The following is a 22376-nucleotide window of genomic DNA, read 5'->3' on the forward strand; positions in this document are numbered from 1 at the left end:
CTATAACCTGGGGAACTGTGGGACCCTGGCAACTCCAGAACTAAAGCCAGGCTCTCCCAAATGCTTCTAGCTGAGGCTCCCATATGAATTTATTCCTACAGTGCCTTGCCCAGATTTCTGATTGACAGACTGTATTGTTTTGTATACTAAGTTTGGCAGTAGAAAACTACAATACTGCAAACATTGTTAGATAATATTAACAAAGCGTCGGGAAGAGAATTTGTCCACTGTCCTTTTAAGTGCTGCACTTTGCTAACTGTAGGGGCCATGTTTCTTGAAGACACACAGGACCAAGAAGGTTATAAAATGACTGAAGACGTGGTCCCCAGTGTTCCTCCAAAGTGTTTGCAAATCACAGGAGCTCAACAAATGTTTGACTCATGAATGAATAAATATAGTTAAGAATAAATAATAAAAATCATTCTTCCTCGGATGAATGGTAGACTTCATGCATCATTTAGGAACATTAAGTTTTCTCTAAGATGATCTTTCTATGAAAAATTGCAATGTGGAATAGACTTTAAAAGTCTTTAAATGTTCTGAGATAAAGCAGGATATTTCCCCCAAATACTACACCTCAAGTAGGCTGATGAGATTTTAAAGTGCTTCCCTGGATGTGATTCCCTGTGCTCAGCCAACAGGAGCATCTAATTTAATCATTGAATAAATGTATTTGCTGTGCCAGCACTGTGTCAGTACTGAAGACACAGTACTGAGTAACCAAAAGATACATGTCTCTTGGAGCAACATTTTTACTAGAAGACAATGAATAAACAAAATCAAGTGAGCATAGGCTTTTGAGGACCTCAGAGGAAAACACAGTGTGGTGGTTTGAATGGGAATGGTTCCCATAGGCTTATATATTTTAATATTTAGTCATCAACTAGTAGATATATTTGAGAAGAATGGGGAGGTGTGTTACTGGGAGTGGGCTTTGGGGTTTCAAAATCCCACACTAGGTACAATCTCTCTCTCTCTCTCTCTCTCTCTCTCTCTCTCTCTCTCTCTCTCTCTCTCTCTCTCCTTCCCACCCTTTCTCTACCCTCTTCCTCCCTCTTCCTATCCTCTCTCTCTCTCCTTCCTTTCTCTGTCTCTCCCTCTCCCTCTCTCCCTATCTCTTCTCTCTGTCTCCCTCCCTTTCTCTGTATCTCTCTCCCTCTCCCTCTGTTTCCCTCCCCCTTCCTTTCTCTCTGTCTCCCTCTCCTTCCTCCTCTCTTCCCCCCTCCATCTTCCTGTTGTCTGTGGACCAGGCTACACCTCTCAGGTACTTTTCCAGCACTTTGCCATCCAGACACATGCTCTCCCTCCATGACAATAATGTATGAACCCTCTAAAACTGTAAGTGAGCCTGCCAAAGAGTTGCCTTTGGTCATGGTGTCTCTTCACAGCAGCAGACCAGGAGCTAAGATATACAGCACAGTGGAGAGACAAGACTGCAACAGGAGCATGAAGTGGATATTGTTTAAGAAGAGCAAAAGCTAAGTAGGTGAGAGCATAGGCTAGGTAGATGGTGTTTGAGCAGAGGGAGATCCAGAATGACTTGTGTGGCTCCTTTATGAACTGAGCCACCTTTCCAGAGCCTTCTCTCCACCTTTTTTTTTTAAGTAATATTTGAGCACAGTCGTGAGGTAAAGTGTGGCCTTTGGAGTACATGGAATGGTGCTCAAATCTCAGATCAGGATTAGCACTTCCAGCTCCATAAACACTTATCACTTGCATTGGTAACATTTGTGTCCTCCTGTCTAGGTCCTTATAAGACAAACTTTAAACTGTGAGCTGTGTTCAAGTTAGAGAGTTGGAAGAGCAGAGGAGAGGAGGAAGCAAAGGAAGGCCACCGAGAAGGAAGGTCACCTACATGACGTGACTCTGGTGCTTTTTGGAACAACCAAGCAACTGCAGGGTTGAGAAGGAAAATAGATGACTAACAAACTCATTTGTTAAAAACAAACAACCAACAAAAAATCCAAACAACAGTAAATATTTCCTCCCCCGACCCTCATCCCCTCACCCCCACCCTGCACCCCAGTGTTCCTCCTACTCTCCAGACCTACACCTGGAGACAGAATGAGGTAGGTCCAAACCCCACCATGGCAGCCGGTGGGCCCAAGCTTTGAGCAATAGGCTTATGTCATTGTTTAATTCTTTGACTATTCCCCTGGGCTGGTATGGCTAGAAAATTACCTGTTCCATACGAACAAAAATTCAGACTCAAGGGGCTGGGGATTTAGCTCAGTGGTAGAGCGCTTACCTAGGAAGCACAAGGCCCTGGGTTCGGTCCCCAGCTCCGTAAAAAAGAACCAAAAAAAAAAAAAATTCAGACTCAAAAGACTCAGATTTACCCTCATCAAGACAATTGGAAAGAATGTGCTGGAGGTTTGAAGACAATCTCTAGAGAGACGTGCATTCTCAGAATGGTTTCAAGTCATGGCTGAATCACTGGGACACGCACCGACCTCCTCCCGGGAGGACTGAGCTCATTAGGATGCATGTGCTGAGGCCTGTTAAAATTCCAGCTCATTACATAATAGTTGCACCTTATGCACTTGGATACCTCTGAAAATGCTTCCAGCCCTTCCATTTCAGTCCCCGCAACCCACTGACAGGCTCCTGTGCCTCTGAGAGAACAGAGAACAGTGCCCTAGGAAAGCTTAAAAAAAACCCAGGAAGTGGGGAGTCAACCAAGAGGCACTGCTGCCTCTCTATTTACCCCCTTTGATGTAATCCCATCTCAGAATAACCCAACCCCGAGAATAATTCCAGAGTTTAGGCTGGCAGTGCTGGACTTGCTGTTCAATCCTGCCTTCCATTAGAAGCCGCATCCTTTCCCGTGCACGGTAAGTCAGAGCCCCTGTCACCACAGTCCCTCACTGTCCCACTAAACCTTGTGGCTCTGCACATCTCCTAGCTCCCTCACTTTGCTTGCATTGTACTTCCTGTGACTTGTGAGCATTGCGTCTTCGTTGAGTATGCGTTATTCAAAGTCTTTCCTACAAACAAGTCAGATTTATATGCAAATAACGAAAACCCCGGTGTAGGGTGGAATGTTTGCCAAGAAAGTGTCTAAGTTGTGAATTCCAAGCCCATTCAGGACCTGAGGAACAAAAGGATCTTCTATTTGTCCAATCAGACTCAGAGCTCTGATGCTCATGGGTCCTGACAAATAACCAACTGGTAGGGCTGGAGAAGTGGCTCAGTGGTTAGGACCATGTGCCGCTCTTGCAGAGAACCAGAGTTTGACTCCCAGCACCTACTGTGGGCAGCTCACAAGCACCTCTGTCTTCAGATGCCATGGGCCCTACGCCTTTATTCTCTGTGGGAAGTGCATTGATGTACACACACACACACACACACACACACGAAACAATAAAAAATATAGTCATAATGATTTTTTTATTAAGTAAATTGATTTTTAACTACTCGCGAAAAAAATTTAGCCATGTCAAATACATTGTTAATTTTACTATGGCAACTACCTTAATAGATCTACACAGCTCACAGTGTCTTAGACCACAAATCTTCCATAGTGAATTTTATTCCAAAACTTACTTTCCACTAACAGAGCTGACTGATGCAAAGATATTTTCATTACTATTAAGGAGAAAAAATTATGATGTATTCCACTTCTCAGATGCTATCTGCTGAGATGTCCGCGTTCCCAGATGGAAGCATGTTTAAGTGAGAGCTATGTGTGCTCAGTATGTGTGCTCAGTATGTGTGTGTGCTCAGTATGTGTGCTCAGTGTGTGTGTGTGCTCAGTATGTGTGCTCAGTGTGTGTGCTCAGTGTGTGTGCTCAGTGTGTGTGCTCAGTATGTGTGCTCAGTATGTGTGCTCAGTATGTGTGCTCAGTGTGTGTGCTCAGTGTGTGTGCTCAGTGTGTGTGCTCAGTATGTGTGCTCAGTGTGTGTGCTCAGTATGTGTGCTCAGTATGTGTGCTCAGTATGTGTGTGTGCTCAGTATGTGTGCTCAGTATGTGTGCTCAGTATGTGTGTGTGCTCAGTATGTGTGCTCAGTATGTGTGCTCAGTATGTGTGCTCAGTATGTGTGCTCAGTATGTGTGCTCAGTATGTGTGCTCAGTATGTGTGCTCAGTATGTGTGCTCAGTGTGTGTGCTCAGTGTGTGTGCTCAGTGTGTGTGCTCAGTGTGTGTGCTCAGTATGTGTGCTCAGTATGTGTGCTCAGTATGTGTGCTCAGTGTGTGTGCTCAGTGTGTGTGCTCAGTGTGTGTGCTCAGTATGTGTGCTCAGTATGTGTGCTCAGTATGTGTGCTCAGTATGTGTGCTCAGTATGTCAGTATGTGTGCTCAGTATGTGTGCTCAGTATGTGTGCTCAGTATGTGTGCTCAGTATGTGTGCTCAGTATGTGTGCTCAGTATGTGTGCTCAGTATGTGTGTTCAGTATGTGTGCTCAGTATGTGTGTGTGCTCAGTATGTGTGCTCAGTATGTGTGCTCAGTATGTGTGCTCAGTATGTGTGCTCAGTATGTGTGCTCAGTATGTGTGCTCAGTGTGTGTGCTCAGTATGTGTGCTCAGTATGTGTGCTCAGTGTGCTCAGTATGTGTGCTCAGTATGTGTGCTCAGTATGTGTGCTCAGTATGTGTGCTCAGTATGTGTGCTCAGTATGTGTGCTCAGTGTGTGTGCTCAGTGTGTGTGCTCAGTGTGTGTGCTCAGTATGTGTGCTCAGTATGTGTGCTCAGTATGTGTGCTCAGTATGTGTGCTCAGTATGTGTGCTCAGTATGTGTGCTCAGTATGTGTGTGTGCTCAGTATGTGTGCTCAGTATGTGTGCTCAGTATGTGTGCTCAGTATGTGTGCTCAGTATGTGTGCTCAGTATGTGTGTGTGCTCAGTATGTGTGCTCAGTATGTGTGCTCAGTATGTGTGCTCAGTATGTCAGTATGTGTGCTCAGTATGTGTGCTCAGTATGTGTGCTCAGTATGTGTGCTCAGTATGTGTGCTCAGTATGTGTGCTCAGTGTGTGTGCTCAGTGTGTGTGCTCAGTGTGTGTGCTCAGTGTGTGTGCTCAGTATGTGTGCTCAGTGTGTGTGCTCAGTGTGTGTGCTCAGTGTGTGTGCTCAGTGTGTGTGCTCAGTGTGTGTGCTCAGTGTGTGTGCTCAGTATGTGTGCTCAGTGTGTGTGCTCAGTGTGTGTGCTCAGTATGTGTGCTCAGTATGTGTGCTCAGTATGTGTGCTCAGTGTGTGTGCTCAGTGTGTGTGCTCAGTGTGTGTGCTCAGTATGTGTGCTCAGTATGTGTGCTCAGTATGTGTGCTCAGTATGTGTGCTCAGTATGTGTGCTCAGTATGTGTGTGTGCTCAGTATGTGTGCTCAGTATGTGTGCTCAGTATGTGTGCTCAGTATGTGTGCTCAGTATGTGTGCTCAGTATGTGTGTGTGCTCAGTATGTGTGCTCAGTATGCGTGCTCAGTGTGCGTGCTCAGTGTGCGTGCTCAGTGTGCGTGCTCAGTGTGCGTGCTCAGTGTGCGTGCTCAGTGTGCGTGCTCAGTGTGCGTGCTCAGTGTGCGTGCTCAGTATGTGTGCTCAGTATGTGTGCTCAGTGTGTGTGCTCAGTGTGTGTGCTCAGTGTGTGTGCTCAGTGTGTGTGCTCAGTGTGTGTGCTCAGTATGTGTGCTCAGTATGTGTGCTCAGTATGTGTGTGTGCTCAGTATGTGTGCTCAGTGTGTGTGCTCAGTGTGTGTGCTCAGTGTGTGTGCTCAGTATGTGTGCTCAGTGTGTGTGCTCAGTGTGTGTGCTCAGTGTGTGTGCTCAGTATGTGTGCTCAGTATGTGTGCTCAGTGTGTGTGCTCAGTATGTGTGCTCAGTATGTGTGCTCAGTATGTGTGCTCAGTATGTGTGCTCAGTGTGTGTGCTCAGTGTGTGTGCTCAGTGTGTGTGCTCAGTATGTGTGCTCAGTATGTGTGCTCAGTATGTGTGCTCAGTATGTGTGCTCAGTATGTGTGCTCAGTATGTGTGTGTGCTCAGTATGTGTGCTCAGTATGTGTGCTCAGTATGTGTGCTCAGTATGTGTGCTCAGTATGTGTGCTCAGTATGTGTGTGTGCTCAGTATGTGTGCTCAGTATGTGTGCTCAGTGTGCGTGCTCAGTGTGCGTGCTCAGTGTGCGTGCTCAGTGTGCGTGCTCAGTGTGCGTGCTCAGTGTGTGTGCTCAGTGTGTGTGCTCAGTGTGTGTGCTCAGTGTGTGTGCTCAGTGTGTGTGCTCAGTGTGTGTGCTCAGTATGTGTGCTCAGTATGTGTGCTCAGTATGTGTGCTCAGTATGTGTGTGTGCTCAGTATGTGTGCTCAGTATGTGTGCTCAGTGTGTGTGCTCAGTGTGTGTGCTCAGTGTGTGTGCTCAGTGTGTGTGCTCAGTGTGTGTGCTCAGTATGTGTGCTCAGTGTGCGTGCTCAGTGTGCGTGCTCAGTGTGCGTGCTCAGTGTGCGTGCTCAGTGTGCGTGCTCAGTGTGCGTGCTCAGTATGCGTGCTCAGTATGCGTGCTCCGTATGTGTGCTCAGTGTGCGTGCTCAGTGTGCGTGCTCAGTGTGCGTGCTCAGTGTGCGTGCTCAGTGTGCGTGCTCAGTGTGCGTGCTCAGTGTGCGTGCTCAGTGTGCGTGCTCAGTATGTGTGCTCAGTGTGTGTGCTCAGTGTGTGTGCTCAGTGTGTGTGCTCAGTGTGTGTGCTCAGTGTGTGTGCTCAGTGTGTGTGCTCAGTATGTGTGCTCAGTATGTGTGCTCAGTATGTGTGCTCAGTATGTGTGCTCAGTATGTGTGTGTGCTCAGTATGTGTGCTCAGTATGTGTGCTCAGTATGTGTGCTCAGTATGTGTGCTCAGTATGTGTGTGTGCTCAGTATGTGTGCTCAGTATGTGTGCTCAGTATGTGTGCTCAGTATGTCAGTATGTGTGCTCAGTATGTGTGCTCAGTATGTGTGCTCAGTATGTGTGCTCAGTATGTGTGCTCAGTATGTGTGCTCAGTGTGTGTGCTCAGTGTGTGTGCTCAGTGTGTGTGCTCAGTGTGTGTGCTCAGTGTGTGTGCTCAGTGTGTGTGCTCAGTGTGTGTGCTCAGTGTGTGTGCTCAGTATGTGTGCTCAGTGTGTGTGCTCAGTATGTGTGCTCAGTATGTGTGCTCAGTATGTGTGCTCAGTATTTGTGTGTGCTCAGTATGTGTGCTCAGTATGTGTGCTCAGTGTGTGTGCTCAGTGTGTGTGCTCAGTACGTGTGCTCAGTACGTGTGCTCAGTACGTGTGCTCAGTATGTGTGCTCAGTATGTGTGCTCAGTATGTGTGCTCAGTATGTGTGCTCAGTATGTGTGCTCAGTATGTGTGTGTGCTCAGTATGTGTGCTCAGTATGCGTGCTCAGTGTGCGTGCTCAGTGTGCGTGCTCAGTGTGCGTGCTCAGTGTGCGTGCTCAGTGTGTGTGCTCAGTGTGTGTGCTCAGTGTGTGTGCTCAGTGTGTGTGCTCAGTGTGTGTGCTCAGTGTGTGTGCTCAGTGTGTGTGCTCAGTGTGTGTGCTCAGTATGTGTGCTCAGTATGTGTGCTCAGTATGTGTGTGTGCTCAGTATGTGTGCTCAGTATGTGTGCTCAGTGTGTGTGCTCAGTGTGTGTGCTCAGTACGTGTGCTCAGTACGTGTGCTCAGTACGTGTGCTCAGTATGTGTGCTCAGTATGTGTGCTCAGTATGTGTGCTCAGTATGTGTGCTCAGTATGTGTGCTCAGTATGTGTGTGTGCTCAGTATGTGTGCTCAGTATGTGTGCTCAGTATGTGTGCTCAGTATGTGTGCTCAGTATGTGTGCTTAGTATGTGTGTGTGCTCAGTATGTGTGCTCAGTATGTGTGCTCAGTATGTGTGCTCAGTATGTGTGCTCAGTGTGCGTGCTCAGTGTGCGTGCTCAGTGTGCGTGCTCAGTGTGCGTGCTCAGTGTGCGTGCTCAGTGTGCGTGCTCAGTGTGCGTGCTCAGTGTGCGTGCTCAGTGTGCGTGCTCAGTATGTGTGCTCAGTATGTGTGCTCAGTATGTGTGCTCAGTATGTGTGCTCAGTATGTGTGCTCAGTAGAAGAGTGGCAATTAGGAGGCTGGGGGTCCCAGTTGTTGTTTGTTTGTTTGTTTGTTTGTTTAGCTATTAAGAAAGTACACATATGCAATGGAATGATAATTGCAGCATTGTTCAGATTAATCAACGGACGCGTTCATCAGGAGAGGAACTAAGGCATATTCTCACCAATGAATAATCACCAGCCTTTAAAAGGAAGAACATGTCACTGGCAACAGCCTGTGTGGACACTGGGACATTACATCAAGTGCAAGAAGCCGGGAATAGAAAGAGAAGTATTGTAAGGGCATCATTTATACACAGAATCTAAAACCGGACTCACAGACACGGAGAACAGAATGGGGCTTAGCAGGGGCAAGAAGAACTAGTTGAGGAGGCCTCAGCCAAATGATGCAACATTCCAGAGAATGTATAAATTTTAAGATATTTGCTGTGCAGTATGGAGAAGAGTAGGAAATAGGTTTTCCGTATTCTTACCACGAAAATGATAATCACAGGAAGTAAAGCCCTGCCAGTTAGGTTAAAGGAGCCGTTCTACAATTCGTGTGCATTGCAAAGACAACTGAACTGTTCTGTCAGGGAAAGCAAAATTTCAAAAAGTATAATTAACTTTGAAAAGAAAACATTGTAAAAACGCAAGGATTGTGCTGGGTTAGTGGTATGTGGTGACTGTTCTCTGAGTACTACATTCCCTGCGTATCATCTCTAGACAATTTCCTGCAGTGTAAGGGACATGCAGTCCTCTTGCTTGCATCTTTTACTTATAAGTAATATTATTAATTTTTTAACATTAAATGGTTTATTGGGGGGAATGCAGGTGGGGGGACAGAGAATGATTTCTTTCTTTCAAAGATTTATTTACTTTATGTATATGAGTACACTGTCACTGTCTTCAGACACACCAGAAGAGAGCATTGGATCACATTACAGATGGTTGTGAGACACCATGTGGTTGCTGGGAATTGAACTCTGTAAGAGCAGTCAGTGCTCTTAAATCGCCCCCAGAGGATGCTTTCTAAGGGCCAGTTCTCTCCTCTCATGTGGGTTCCAGGCCTTGAACTCTGGTCTTTAGTCTTGGTGGCAAGTGCTTTTCCTCACTATGAAGTGTTACCAGCCCACAAAAAAAGTTCTCCTGTGGAAAGATATTTGGGGAACAAGATTTATAGATGTCTAGACAACTGTATACGAAAGAACATGGGTGTTCTTACAACACACTGGAGATTGTAGGCGACATCACATCTCTCCACTGTAAGACTGCAAAGAAGAAACCATCTAAACATGACTAACACAGCTTAAATCTGTCTCTTTGACATCCTGTGATAAGGAACGGTTGGGCTGAGGAAATTGCTGTGTTTTCTTTCCCTGGAATTATGCTATTGAAAAAAATCACTTGCTCTAGTGTCTTTATTTGTTCCTGGTGGAAAGTCACCTGCCAAGAGCATAAGGGTGTTGTAGGGTATGATCTGCTGCTGATAACCACCAATCCAAAAACGTAACCACTCACAACCATACAAGACCCTTTAAGGTAATACTAAAGACCTCATGCAGTTAGAACTTCAGTCTTTGAGCTGAGTTGGTTCTGGCTTGAGGTCTCCCCGCTACCCTCCATTATTGTTAAGGTGTAAGCAGGAGCTGCATGGTCACCTGAAGGCTTGATGCAGGTGGAGGATCCACTTCCACAGTGTAACATCCTTCACTGCCAACGCAATGGCGGATATTAGCAAGATAGCGGCATGCATGGATGTTTCCATACTTCCGGTTTGCATACTTCCGGTTTGGTATCCTCAGCGCTGGCTTTACCCGGAGGAAGCGGTCCTTGAAACCAAGGCAGAAGTTTGAATGGCTTTTGAGACCTTGTCTCCAGAGCTCATGTTCCACCATTTTTGAGATTGCCTGTTTTCCACACAGACTCTGCAAGGTATTAACATATAGAAAGAATGCTATGCAACAGTTCTCAACCTGTGCGTCCTGACTTCTTGGGGGGAGGGTCTAAGCACCCTTTCACAGGGTCACCTAAGACCATCAGAAAACAAAGATATTTACATTAGGATTCATAACAGTGACAAAATTACAGTTATGAAGTAGCGAAAATAACTTTACAGCTGGGGGTCACCACAATGAGGAACTGTATTAAAGGCTGACGAATTGGAAGACTGAGAACCACAGAGGTTGTGGGTTGTTCTGAAGATGAAACACCAAAGAGGGGGTGTAATTTGTCAAGAATCGCTAAGGTGTGAATTTGCCAACCAGAGGAGTTCCTTCTGTTTATAGAGCTTATTCTCAAGATCAGAAGAACAAAAACAAGACATAATAAAATGCAACAGAAATAATTGGGGGATTTCAGCCTTCCTTGACAAAACAAGCCCGTGATCCCAGCATTTGGAAGGCAGAAGTAGGATGATCAGGGCAAATTGAAAGCCAACCTGGTCTACACAGCAATTTCTGGGACAGCTGGGGCTACATTGTGAGACTGTGATTCAAAATACATACATACACATATGTGCATACATGCATGCATATGGGCATACATACATGTATGCCCACATACACACATACATGCATATATACATATGTGCATGAATGCATGCATACATGCATACACATACATGCATGCATAACACATGCGTATGCGCATATGTTCATACATGCATACATGCATACACACATAGATCTGCTGTTGAGAGTTGTGGAGAAAACAAGCAAGATGAGCTGGGGATATCTTTTCTAACAGACATTCAAGGTGTCAGGGTCAAGGTGCAGCTCTCTGAGAAGGTATTTAAATTGAATATGAATTATGAGAAGGAACGAGCCTTGAAAGGGTCTGGGGGAAAGTGCCCCTGATAGCAAGAAGAAAAGCAAAGGCACCAGAAGCCATAAAGTGAGTGACTGGCTCAAAGAGCAGCAGACAGGGGAGTGCGGAAGGGAGGGAGGAAGTTGGATCAGAGACCTAGCAGGGTCCTTGGAGGACAGAGTAGAGACTGGATTTCATTCAGTGCCTGATGAGATTAGAGAATTTAAAGCAGGCTAAAGCGTGATCTAATTTACATTTTCCAAAAGCTCTTTATCCTGAAGACGTCTTAACAGGCTGCTGTTTAGTCATGGGAGAGAAGAGAAGCTAGTGAACTCGAGAGACATTTTAGAAGCAGAAACATTCAGTAGATCAGGTGGAGGCGAGGAGGAAGAATCAGAAAATCCAAGGATCTTTTGGGTTTAACAGAGAGAGGAGAGAATGCTGCTCCCTTTATGAAACAGAGGAGAATGGTAGATAGACAGATGTTGTGCTGAAATTGGGGTGGGAGGACCAGAAATTCTATCTTGATGGTGCTGACTTGAGAGGTCTGCTGGTTAAACAGGTAGGAAAGTCCAGCAAGAGGTTAGACCCATACAGGGGGCCATGAGGGAGACCTAGGACACATCTGAACAGGAGCCCACATTCCGAGGTGTGGAAGAATAGAGGGGGGATTCATGGCTGTAGGCCACCCTTTCCTTGGAAACTCTACCATGAGAAAGGGGAAGGTCAAAAGGAGGACAGAGACAGATTTTGCAGGGTGGCGAGGAAAGTCAGGGGTTTGATAGTAAGTAGTATATTTGAGAAAGGATGACCAGAGCATACACACACACACACACACACACACACACACACGCACACATACGCAGGGAGGAGGGGGGAGAGGAGGGTGAAAGGGAGGACACAGGGGGAGGGAGAGAGAGAGAAAGAGAAGAGAGGAGAGAGGGGGAGGGCATTAGGAAAAAGAAGAAAAGAAACAGAAATAGAGCGGAGTCTTCCTATCTAGCTTAACTGGGCAGAGGCTGTTACCGAAATACACAGACCTTAAAGCGCCTAAAGGTTGGTTCCCATGGGCTCTCTGTTCCCTGTCTCTTAGCACCCAGTGTATATTCAATAAATGAATAGATTCCCCCTAAGGAGGGACATCTCCTCTGCAGACACCACTGCCAGGGCTTCCCTCTTCCTTGCTCTGACTTCTACAGGCAGGGGTCCTGAGGCAGCAGGATGTGCCATACCTTGCCCCTTTTGAAGGCTCCAAGGCCACCCCCTGCACTCAGGGAGGCTTCTAGCTACCATCAAACCAGGCTAGGAGTGGAGATGCCTGGTGTTTAACTCAGATGCTAATCCATCCTCTTTCCTCTCGCTTTAATTGGGCTTTTCTTGAGTGCACTAGGCTCATAAGGGAAGGGAAGGGAGGTTCCACAAATCAAGGTGTGAGGGAAGTTCTAAAAGCCTGTTAGATTCACTGGGCATGCTAACCCACCTCAGAGACGTTTTTTTAGAAACACGCATATTAACTTCATGCCTTTGGATGGGAGGATTTATGCTTCATGCCCTCGGATTTGTATGGGAATCAGTTGAATGGGGAGGGGGCGCTGGGAAGAAAATAATGTCTCCACAGGAAACTGCCCCTCCAGATGTCACAAGACACCAGCGTGAACAAAACAGCGCTGTGAAATGTTTTACCTTTGGGACTTGGTTTGGGCATTGAGATACTGCAGCCCCCTCCTGGGGCATTGGTTAGCTCTCCACAGTCGTGATTTGCTATAATGTAGTATCTGTCACAGGAAGCCTTGATTTGCCCCCAGGAAAATGACTGGAGCATCACATCACACCCAGCAAGTTAAAATTGCTCATGTTTCTTGGTCTGACCCAGGGCCAACCAGCCCTTCCTTTTCAGCAACATCAAAATGGGAGTGTCCCTCAGGCCTGTCTCTGGAACTCTCATTTTGAGTTCTTGGGGACAAAGGGAACGAATGCTTTACACAACTCAGCCTTTAGGTTCTAATCCCTCAGCCCGTTCCTCCTCTCACCTCTTTTCTTCCTCTTGACTGAGTAGCCATGAACTTTATTCAAAGCCCTATATCTAACCTGAGTCTTGCCTCTCTGATCCAGCAGTTCTCAACCTTTCTAAAGCCTCAACCCTTTGATACAGTTCCTTACCGAGTGGTGCGTACAATCATTCCCATTGCTACCCTGTAAGTACAAGTTTTCTACTGTCCTAAAGCGGCATGTAATTATCTGATATGTGGGGGGGTCGCGACCCACAGGTTGAGAACTTGTGCTGTCATTTATGCTGTGTCTCTGCGATAACATCTGTGCCTTCCACAAACCTGAATTCTTTAGTCAGTTCATCTGTACGGCCCAACCCTGGTCCAGAATATCACGCCTCCGGCTCTGAGGAGAGGTATGACATTGTCCAGAGAGGCTCCAGAGATTACAGTGTGATAGACTATTGTCCCCTCCCTTAAGAGTTAATCTGGCAGAGCCCATCGGTCAGTCACCTGGCCACTTCCCGGAAAGCCGATTCTTCAAAAGACATGCAAGAGGGCTGGAGAGATGGCTCAGTGGGTACCGTCTGCTTTTCCAGAGGTTCTGAGTTCAATTCCCAGCAACCACACAACCATCTGTAATGGGATCCAATGCCCTTTTCCCGTCTGTCTGAAGAGACCGTGTACTCACAGACATACAATAAATAACTCTTTTTTAAAAATTCTTTTGTTACAAAAAAAAAAAGACATGCAAGAACATGGGGAGGAATGACTATCCCCTTAATGTGATAGCCATTTGCATAGTCTTCACCCAGTAGCACTGGAGAACCTGCCTGCCATGCTGGCTGGAAGCCTAAGTGTGCTTTCAGTAGCACACTGGGCTATGCCATTCTTCCCTGAAGCTTGCCTGCCTCTTCTTCTACCAAGCTGCTGCTTAGATGAAAATGGCAAGGTCCTTGGCTCTTAACTCAAAAGAAGATTCTCTCTCTCTCTCTCTCTCTCTCTCTCTCTCTCTCTTCCTCCCCTCCTGGCAGCTGCCAAAACTTACAGTGTGGCTACTCTGTTCTTTTTCTCCCAAACTCTTAATAAAATTGTCCCAGAGCTTTCTTTGAGTTTATTTCTTTTTTTTTTTTTTCTTTTTTTCGGAGCTGGGGACCGAACCCAGGGCCTTGAGCTTTCTAGGCAAGCGCTCTACCACTGAGCTAAATCCCCAACCCCGAGTTTATTTCTAAAGTCTTTTATTAACAAGACTAAGAACCCCAAAAAGGGAACCCCAGTTATCCCAGAAACAACAACCAAGAAGGACGCTAGAGGCAAGAAAAGGGGAGCCTTGAGGTTTATGCCTTTCACACAGCAGGCCCAAACCAAATTGTTATCCGCCAGTCACTCAACCATCTCAACACCAAACACCTTGATTCCTCCCCCAGCACAGCCTGCAGCCCATCAGCTGAGTGGTTCGGCCTCTCTCTTCTGGGCCACACGTTTGACCGACCTTGGCGCGGTGCCTTTGAGTTCCGCAGACAGGGTTTTAGAGAGAGTATGTGCCTCTGCTGGAGCTAACAGGATTTAGCTTTCTGTGATAGAAAACTAGCGTCAGCCCTGTGCCATGCGCTGCTGGAGTGTGGATACCCTTTGTTAAGCTCCCGGGGTCTGGAAGGAAGCAGCTATGCTCTTGTTTAATTCCATATGAGCGGCTTTTTTGCTTTTACAAATAGTCCTCTTGCTGTTAGGGAGTGAGTGAGGAGCATAAATCATGTCTTTGGCAGCCAGGATTCCGTGGGCATGGTCCTCATTAAAGTCTTTAGTTGCAGGGTTCCTGAAGACCTTGCTTTGATACCACAAAAACATCAAACCGAAGCGCCACGGTGGGGGTGGGGAGCATGGAGAGGAAGGGGTGGAAACTCAGGGGGACCCCAGAATTGCTGTTGGGAAGCAGCAGGGAAATACTAGAATGATTATTTTTCAACTACAAAAAAAAAAAAAAAAAGTAAAAATCGCAGGCGTTATTCAGCTTCCTTGCCACAGAGTCCGGCCAGCACCGTCCCTCCCCGCCCCCCAAAAGAAAAAACCCACAAAGGCACAGAAAGCTACAGCAGCAGCGACATCGGTTGCTGGAGGTGGTGAGGGAAGGGGGTGGGGGAGGAGAAAAGTTTCCCCTCCCCAGACCTCAGCCCAGCAGGCCGTGGACCTCACGGGACTAACCTTTTCCTAAGGCCTGATCTCCCCGCTGGGAGGGAATCCAATCCCCGGGCAAAGGTCACCGGGAATAGTGCTGCGCTGCTGGCTGTGCGGTTCATTCACAAAATGAGCCCCTTTGTGATAAAGTGGGGAGAGCAGCCCGCTGGTGTGCATTCCGGGCTGGTGGTAGGACAGCAGCCAATAGCCGCCCAGGCAGTGGGAACTCGGCACTAGCAGCTCCCTTTTCCGAATCCGTCGCGGCCCTGACCAGCCCTGCACCTCCAATTCCAAGAAATCAAAGCACGTTTTAAATGTCTGTGGGGGTTGGCAATTTCAAGGAACCCTGCAGTGGTAGTTTTTGGAAAAGTGAAAAAATTCCGGCTGAATCCGTCTATTTTGTCTGGAAGTAACAACTGTGTACCAGGCAAAGGGCTGGGCACCAGGAGTATTTCTTAAGATGGGATGTCCCTGGGCCTGAGGAAAACCCCTTTGAGACTCTTAGGTTTTGTTTGTTTGTTTGTTTGTTTGTTTTTTGTTAAACCAAGATGAGCGGCTTCCAGAGCGGACGGCTTCCTGCTAGAGATGTATCCTCTTGGTATTAAAAGACACCAGTCGGCCTTCCCCGCCTGACCAGGCAGTAATTTTTCTCTATTCAGACAAGCAATATTCAATACCTTTTTAAGGCCTGAAAGAGGAAGTGATAGCCAGGGTCACAGGGGAAAGGCAGGGGCCTCTATCAGAGAAGTCACCCCTGGCAGTCCTGTCACTTCGGGGGGCAGGGGCGGGGTGACTCACAGCCCAGTTTGTCCACTCTCAGTTCCTACGTGCTGGTGCTGCATTGATCTACGCACAACGTAAATCCTCGGTGCCATTTGGGAAATGGGTTGCACTTGAAAGCACGTTTGAAAAGAGGGCCTGAAGTAAACTGAGTCTGCACAAAAAAAGAAAAAACAGACAGACAGACAAAAAAAAAAAAAAAAAGTGTGCACAAGATGCACATCAAACTCAGTCGCCTCTGTTGTCCCATTGCCTTCCTGCAGGAGAATCTGAACTTGGGCCAACTTACCTATTAGCATCGTTTTCAGGACTGCTTGTTTATGAGATGTGGATGCAGTTCTAAAATCCTCCTATAAAGGAAAATAAGAAAGACAGCGGGGTTCGTGAGAGGTCTCGACTTCAGGGGTTCAAAAAATCTTGCTTTGCCATGGCTGTGGGAGCACACAGCTTTAACGTCTGTGTTTGAGGATCAGAGCCGGGTAGATCCCTCTGAGTTCAAGGCCAGCCTGTCCTTGCAGCCAAGGCTACATAGTGCGACTCTATCTCAGAAACAAACAAAAACAACAAATAAAGATTAATCCTAAGCAATTTATGTGTGTGTTGACTCAGTTGTGCGTCCAATGTATATTGCATGTGCTCAATAAATGTTAGTTAGCATGATCTCGTTTGATTTGTTCTTGTTTCCCTTGAAAAGCAAATTACTAGATATAGGATCGTTTCCAAGATTTCACTATGCAGCGGGAGCTGGTTGTCAGCTGAGGGATGGGTCCAGAGTGGGCTCGTTGAAAATCCACAGCTTGGACACAAATCAGAAAGAACACCAAACAGAAAAAGGACCTTTACAGAGATGGACGAGGGGCACCCTTGGTCACAGAGTGAAAAACTGTTCTTAGAAAGGATCACTGAGTCCACACAATAACTCTTACAATGAATAAAACCAAAAAATGTGTCATCTTTAAAATAACAATGATAAAATACTATGAATTGAATTGTGTGTGTCAGACTTATCAATTTGGGATGTATTCTGAAACAAGCAACCCACCCCCATACACACAAAACTAAAAAACCTTCTCCCCAAAGCTAGAATGAGATTTAAAAGCTTCATCCGTACAGAAACACACACATACACACACACACACACATACACGCACACACACACGCACACACACACACGCACACACACGCACACACACGCACACACACACATACACACACATACATGCACACACACACGCACACACACACACGCACATGCACAAAGATAACTAGAGATCATGACTAGAACTGTCTTCACTCCTGGAGGATCACAATGGCAGCACAGAGTAGTAAAAACCTGTCTCCTCACGGAAAGGCAAAGAGGAAAGGTTTCATGAGAGTTTTTAGTTCCAGGACTAAAACTTGCTACAGGGCTGGCTGTGAGGTACACAGCTTTAAATGTCTGCATTTGGGGAGCAGAGCCTGGAGCACTGTGAGGTCAAGGCCAGCCTGTCCTTGCAGCCAAGGCTACATAGTGAGACTCTATGTCAAAATCATGCTTCCAAACAAATAAAAATAGTTTGCCTCAAAGTCCTAAGAAGGATTGTGGCAGTGCTATGTCCTCATCGGATGAAATCAGGAGGGACTTCAGAGAGAGACTGGGGTGGGGCTAACCTAGTACTGAGATAGCCCACATGCTAAACGAGCAGATCTAATATTAGTGCCACCTCCCACCTACTCAGTAATCGATGGGGGACATGCTAGTCACAGCCCCTGAGCTGTGCACGTGTGGACCATCCCGGAGAGGGAATCCACCCTGAGCTGCTTACCACGAGCAAGATTTAGTGGCAATAAATCCACACTGACCGTGCAATTGGGGATTTACCACAAGCAGAAAGAATTCTACCTGTGGCGGATCTGAAGGTTGCACGTGCTCCCCATATGCTGTCTCCTGAAACACTCTTTATTGACGTGGAATGAGATAAAGTCTCTTGGAAGCCCATCGGGAAGAACACAGGTCCTGGGAAACTCCTAGAGACCGCCCTGTGCACCTGGGTAGACTCCACCATGCCTTGAGGAATGTCCTTCCCTCTAACTCCTAAAACCTGACTCCCCCAGCTCTGAGGTGAGGGCTGACCTCACGTAGAACCTCTGGCCTGGGCCGCCATCTTACCATCTTCCTTGCCTAGTGACCTATGAGATCGGCTGCAGAAATGTCCCAACTATATGATCTGTGTTTGAGTATAGCAGTGTTTGAATACACCATACCCACTGACCTGAACAGGGAGAGACTGGTTATCTTAAGCTAAAATAGAAAGAAAAATGCTTCGGCATCTTGGCCTTAGAGTGAGATGAAATCTGTGTCCAAACAAACAAAAAGGTGAGGCGATTTGAAGGCATCTCTGAGTTTAGGCCCAACCTGATCTTAAAGCCAGAGCTATGAAGTGAGACTTTACCTCAAACACACACACACACACACACACACACACACACACACACATGTAAAAATGGTTTGCTTCAAAGTCCTAAGAAGGATTGTGGCGGCACCATGTCACCAAGTACGGGCATCAACGATGAAACTCCATCAACAATTAGGATGCTAGGGAAGTGAGCCTACCGGCATGGAGGGACCAGTATCCTTTGGAGGTATTTTAGCACAGCAGCCAACACTACAAAGTGGTATGTTTGTTTCCTGCGGTCTTAGTTAAGGTTTTACTGCTGAGAACAGACACCATCACCAAGGCACCAAGGCAACTCTTATAAGGACAACATTCAGTTGGGACTGGCTTATAGGTTCAGAGGTTCAGTCCATTATCATCAAGGTGGGAACATGGCAGCATCCAGGCAGGCCTGGTGCAGGAGGAACTGAGAGTTCTACAGCTTCGTCTGAAGGCTGTTAGCAGAATACTGGCTTCCAGGCAGCTAGGATGAGGGTATTAAAGCACACACCCACAGTGACACACGTACTCTGACAGGGTCACACCACCCTCTAATAGTGCCACTCCCTGGGTCGAGCATATACAAACCATCACGCCTGCTATCACACAGTGAAGGAGGACCATGAAAGAGGAGAAGGATGTAGTACCAGGAACATACTGTAAGACGCTGGAAAATGTGACCCTTGGGGCTGATCTTCAAAGAGTGAGACTCTTAGGCTATGCTGGAGACAGATGACTTTTGCACTGGAGGGAAGCGAGAGAGCCGAACTTTTAGAGATGCCCAGGGGATCCTCAACTTCCAGCAGAAGGGTAGATACCCCTAGATTGGCTACAAGGTTCTGAATCCACAGGAAACCAAACAGAGCCCCTCCCTGGAAGGTCACTTGGCCAGTTATCTGGGTTCTTTGTCTCCACCCTGCCTTCAGGAAAATCAGTGATCCCAATGGTCAGGTGACAATGGGCTCAGACCGCCTGAGACCCCACTGAGAGTAAACCAGTTGAGAAAAACAGGGGCGAACTTCCCAAGGACAGGAATAGACTCCATGCAGGGGAGAAGGGCAGTGAGAACGAAAACATTTTACAAACGAGGGTGGCATCTTCTATACCTAGGCTGTGCTCGAAGCTCACACATTGTGAGGAGCTACTGAATCCGTGGGCACCTCTCTCTTGCGGGATGGAGTCTGCCTTTGTTCTTACTAATCAATGAGCTTAGTAATCTCTTGAGAGTCGACCTTCTCTGTAGGTGAAAGCATTTTTGTCCTCCGACGGGGTGATGGATGAAGACTTAGTTATACAGCATCCGATGAAACTTACACGATTATCTTTATTTCCATTGTTGTCATCTCTTCTCTTAGATAGCTTAGTTACCCACTCTGTGCTTTGTTGTAAAAATTATTTGTAAATTGGTGTGGGGTTTCTTCCCATCTTTAATCACTTCGTGCTCTTGGATGAAAGACACGCACAGCCCTTATATTCTAATACACCTTAAGCAGCTCAGTAGCTGGGCAGCTGCCTGCCCTCCATGTTGTTAGCATCTACTTCCCACTGCTAACCCCAAGTTATTCCTTCCCGTGTTTCATCTTGGCTGCTCTTAAGCCGTGCTCCTGTGGCCCGGGGGCCATAGCAACTAACTCTTCTTGTATCTCTCCTGCATAGTCTTCTAAGGCATGGCGGCTCTCTCTCTTCCTGCTCCTTCCTCTTGGTCCCAAGACGGAGAAGCCTTAAACCCTGTCTGTCTATCTCTCTTCTCCCCAGCGATTGGCTGCTGGCATCTCTATTCGCCAATCAGAATTAACTTGGGGTCCCAAAGGCTATGCACTGAGTACAAATCTTGGAGGCCAGCGCTTAGCATTAGAATACCACCAGCGTTAGGCCAACCTACTCTGTGCTTCAGTTTTCTAGGCTGTAAAATAAGGACCAGGATGAGCCCTGAACGAGATTATGCATCTGGAATTTTAAGAGCAGCCCCAGGCACAGAGATTCACAGAGCTCCTGGCACTGATATAACCATCCTATAACTCCATCTAGGGCACTAAAATAACCACCCTATGATACAGAAACAGGAAGGTTCGACTGGGGACCACAGACACAAGTATGGGAAGCCCAAACCTGGTGTAATTTTGGACAGAACCAAGGTGCATTCAGTAGTCAAAACAGGAACTACTAAATGTTATCCCATTTAGCTCTCCAATTCCCTCCTAAGGGGAGGACTGTGGTCTTTATTATGTCGAAAAGAACACTGAGATTTTAAGGTCATACAACTACAATTTTTCTTTTCTATTTTTGCTGGCTTTTCACTTTTCTTTTTGAGACAGGCTCTCACGATATATCCCTGGGTGACTTAGAATTCATTGTGTAGACCAGGCTACCCTCAAAAATCACAGAGATCCATTTGCCTGCCTTACTGACCAATATTTAATCCCAAATCTCGGTGGTGGTAAACAAGGGTCTTCTTTCTAAGCCCCGGCTACCTCCTCTTTGATGGTAAAACCTGATACTTCGGGATTATGGGGGGAATTTTGCCATCAGGTAAAAAGCTTAGAAGAAACCAGAAACCGGAATATTCGCAGATTTACTATCTTGCTAATTTGGTCTCTTTCTCAGTGTTGTCTGATTTGATTGGATCAATTAATAAAAAATGGATAATTTTCAGATTTAGAAACACTCAGCTATAGAGCAATGTCATAGAATTGTTACAAGTATTCTAGATGGAGTGCCCAGAAGTAAGAGAGAAGAACAAATACCCTTGGAAGGTTTTGTCCACAAGGGCAAATAGGAAATGAAGTCTGTACCGAGAGCATCAGCTATCCCTTCATCCATTAAGCAAGTCTAGGAGACACCAGCAAGCTGGCCCAGCTCCCAGTCACCTCAGTGTGGTCTCAGCAGCAGGTCACCGAGGCTAGTCCAAGTCAGTAGACACAGACTTTGGCTAAACAAGTGCTTCGGCCTCGCTTCGTGTCAGCTGGAGGTTGCCTGTGCCTCATGTCCTAAAAATGTCAGCAGAGAGGCCAAGTGCAGAAATCTGTGCTGGAGAGTTTCTACTTCTACAAAAAGAATGAGCGGTTGAGGCACTCTGCCAAGGTCAACCTGGGACCGGGAGGCTGCAGCTATGCTCCAAGGAGCCAGCGCCAGGGTGGAAAGCTGCAGGCGCTGGGAGGGCACGGGCAGGGCGGCTGGAGGAAAGAGCCAAGTGTGGGAATGTTTATTGAAAAGAACATGCTGGGGAGAACCCAGCCCTCACACCTAGGGGATTTGGGAACTGGCCGTCTGCATTTGAAAGCCCTGCCAGATGAATTCAGCCATTTCCACTCCATAAAGTTCCTGGTGCAAAAATGAATGGCAAAGCCAGCCATGAACGCCATTTCTCAGTGAAGGTAATTGAAACCAATGGGTCTCCATTTCCAATCTGTTCTGGTGGTCTAGAGGAAAAATGCTGGTGGAAAGATCTCTGGGCACTTGCTAACATCCCTGTCCCACTCAAAGAGCCACTGTGTTGTAAGGGCAGGAAGAGCGAGGGAGGGCCGGATCTGCTAGGACTTCTCACTAGAAAGAGAAGGCCACAGTTGGGATCTGGCTGTCAGGAGACATTGGAAGACTGGCAGAGAGAGCCAAAAGGAAGAAGGATTTACTCATGACCCTGATATAGCATGACCCAACTGCCCCTGCACAATGAAACTTCATAGTTGACATTAGACAGTAGCTCAAGGAAGAGACAGGCTGATTACATATCTAATTGGCTGTCACGGTCTTCATGACATCACTGTGTATCGCTGTGGTTTTCTGGATCACTCTTGGCTGCAGATTCTGGAGCTTATTCCCTCCAGGACTAAGTTTGAATTACTTCCTGGCACTGGTTTCATTTCCTTGCTTCCTGGGAGCATTTATTTATTTGTTTATTTGTTTATTTATTTAATTTATTGGCTCCTGTAGTTTTATGCTTTGTTTTGTTTTTAATTTTGTAAACGTTATTATAGAAAAAAAAACCTTGCAAATAAATTTAAAAGCATCATTACATCCAAACTAGCCAGGCCCACCCAAAGCCAACTCACCCCAGTGAACTTTATACAGTTAGAATGACATTTGGAATAGAAATGTGAAGTTTAGCACTAAAAATTTACATGTCAGTATCAAATATATTGTGGGTTTTTATCCGCCACCCAAAGTAGGAACTTCATGACAGAGAATTAGAACCTA

At 46.6% G+C, this 22376-nt stretch overlaps 1 long non-coding RNA gene across 1 annotated transcript; it reads right to left on the bottom strand.

Annotated features, from left to right (window-relative positions):
* Nucleotides 1-7843: 7843 nt before the first annotated feature.
* Nucleotides 7844-16195, bottom strand: LOC134479700 (uncharacterized). Its single transcript, XR_010053338.1, has 4 exons — nucleotides 16058-16195; nucleotides 15016-15922; nucleotides 9679-9945; nucleotides 7844-9166 (listed from the first exon to the last, which is right to left on the bottom strand). It is a non-coding gene; the product is annotated as an uncharacterized LOC134479700 (long non-coding RNA).
* Nucleotides 16196-22376: the final 6181 nt, after the last annotated feature.

Source organism: Rattus norvegicus, chromosome 7 (genome assembly GCF_036323735.1).
Source record: "Rattus norvegicus strain BN/NHsdMcwi chromosome 7, GRCr8, whole genome shotgun sequence".
Lineage (NCBI taxonomy): Eukaryota > Metazoa > Chordata > Mammalia > Rodentia > Muridae > Rattus > Rattus norvegicus.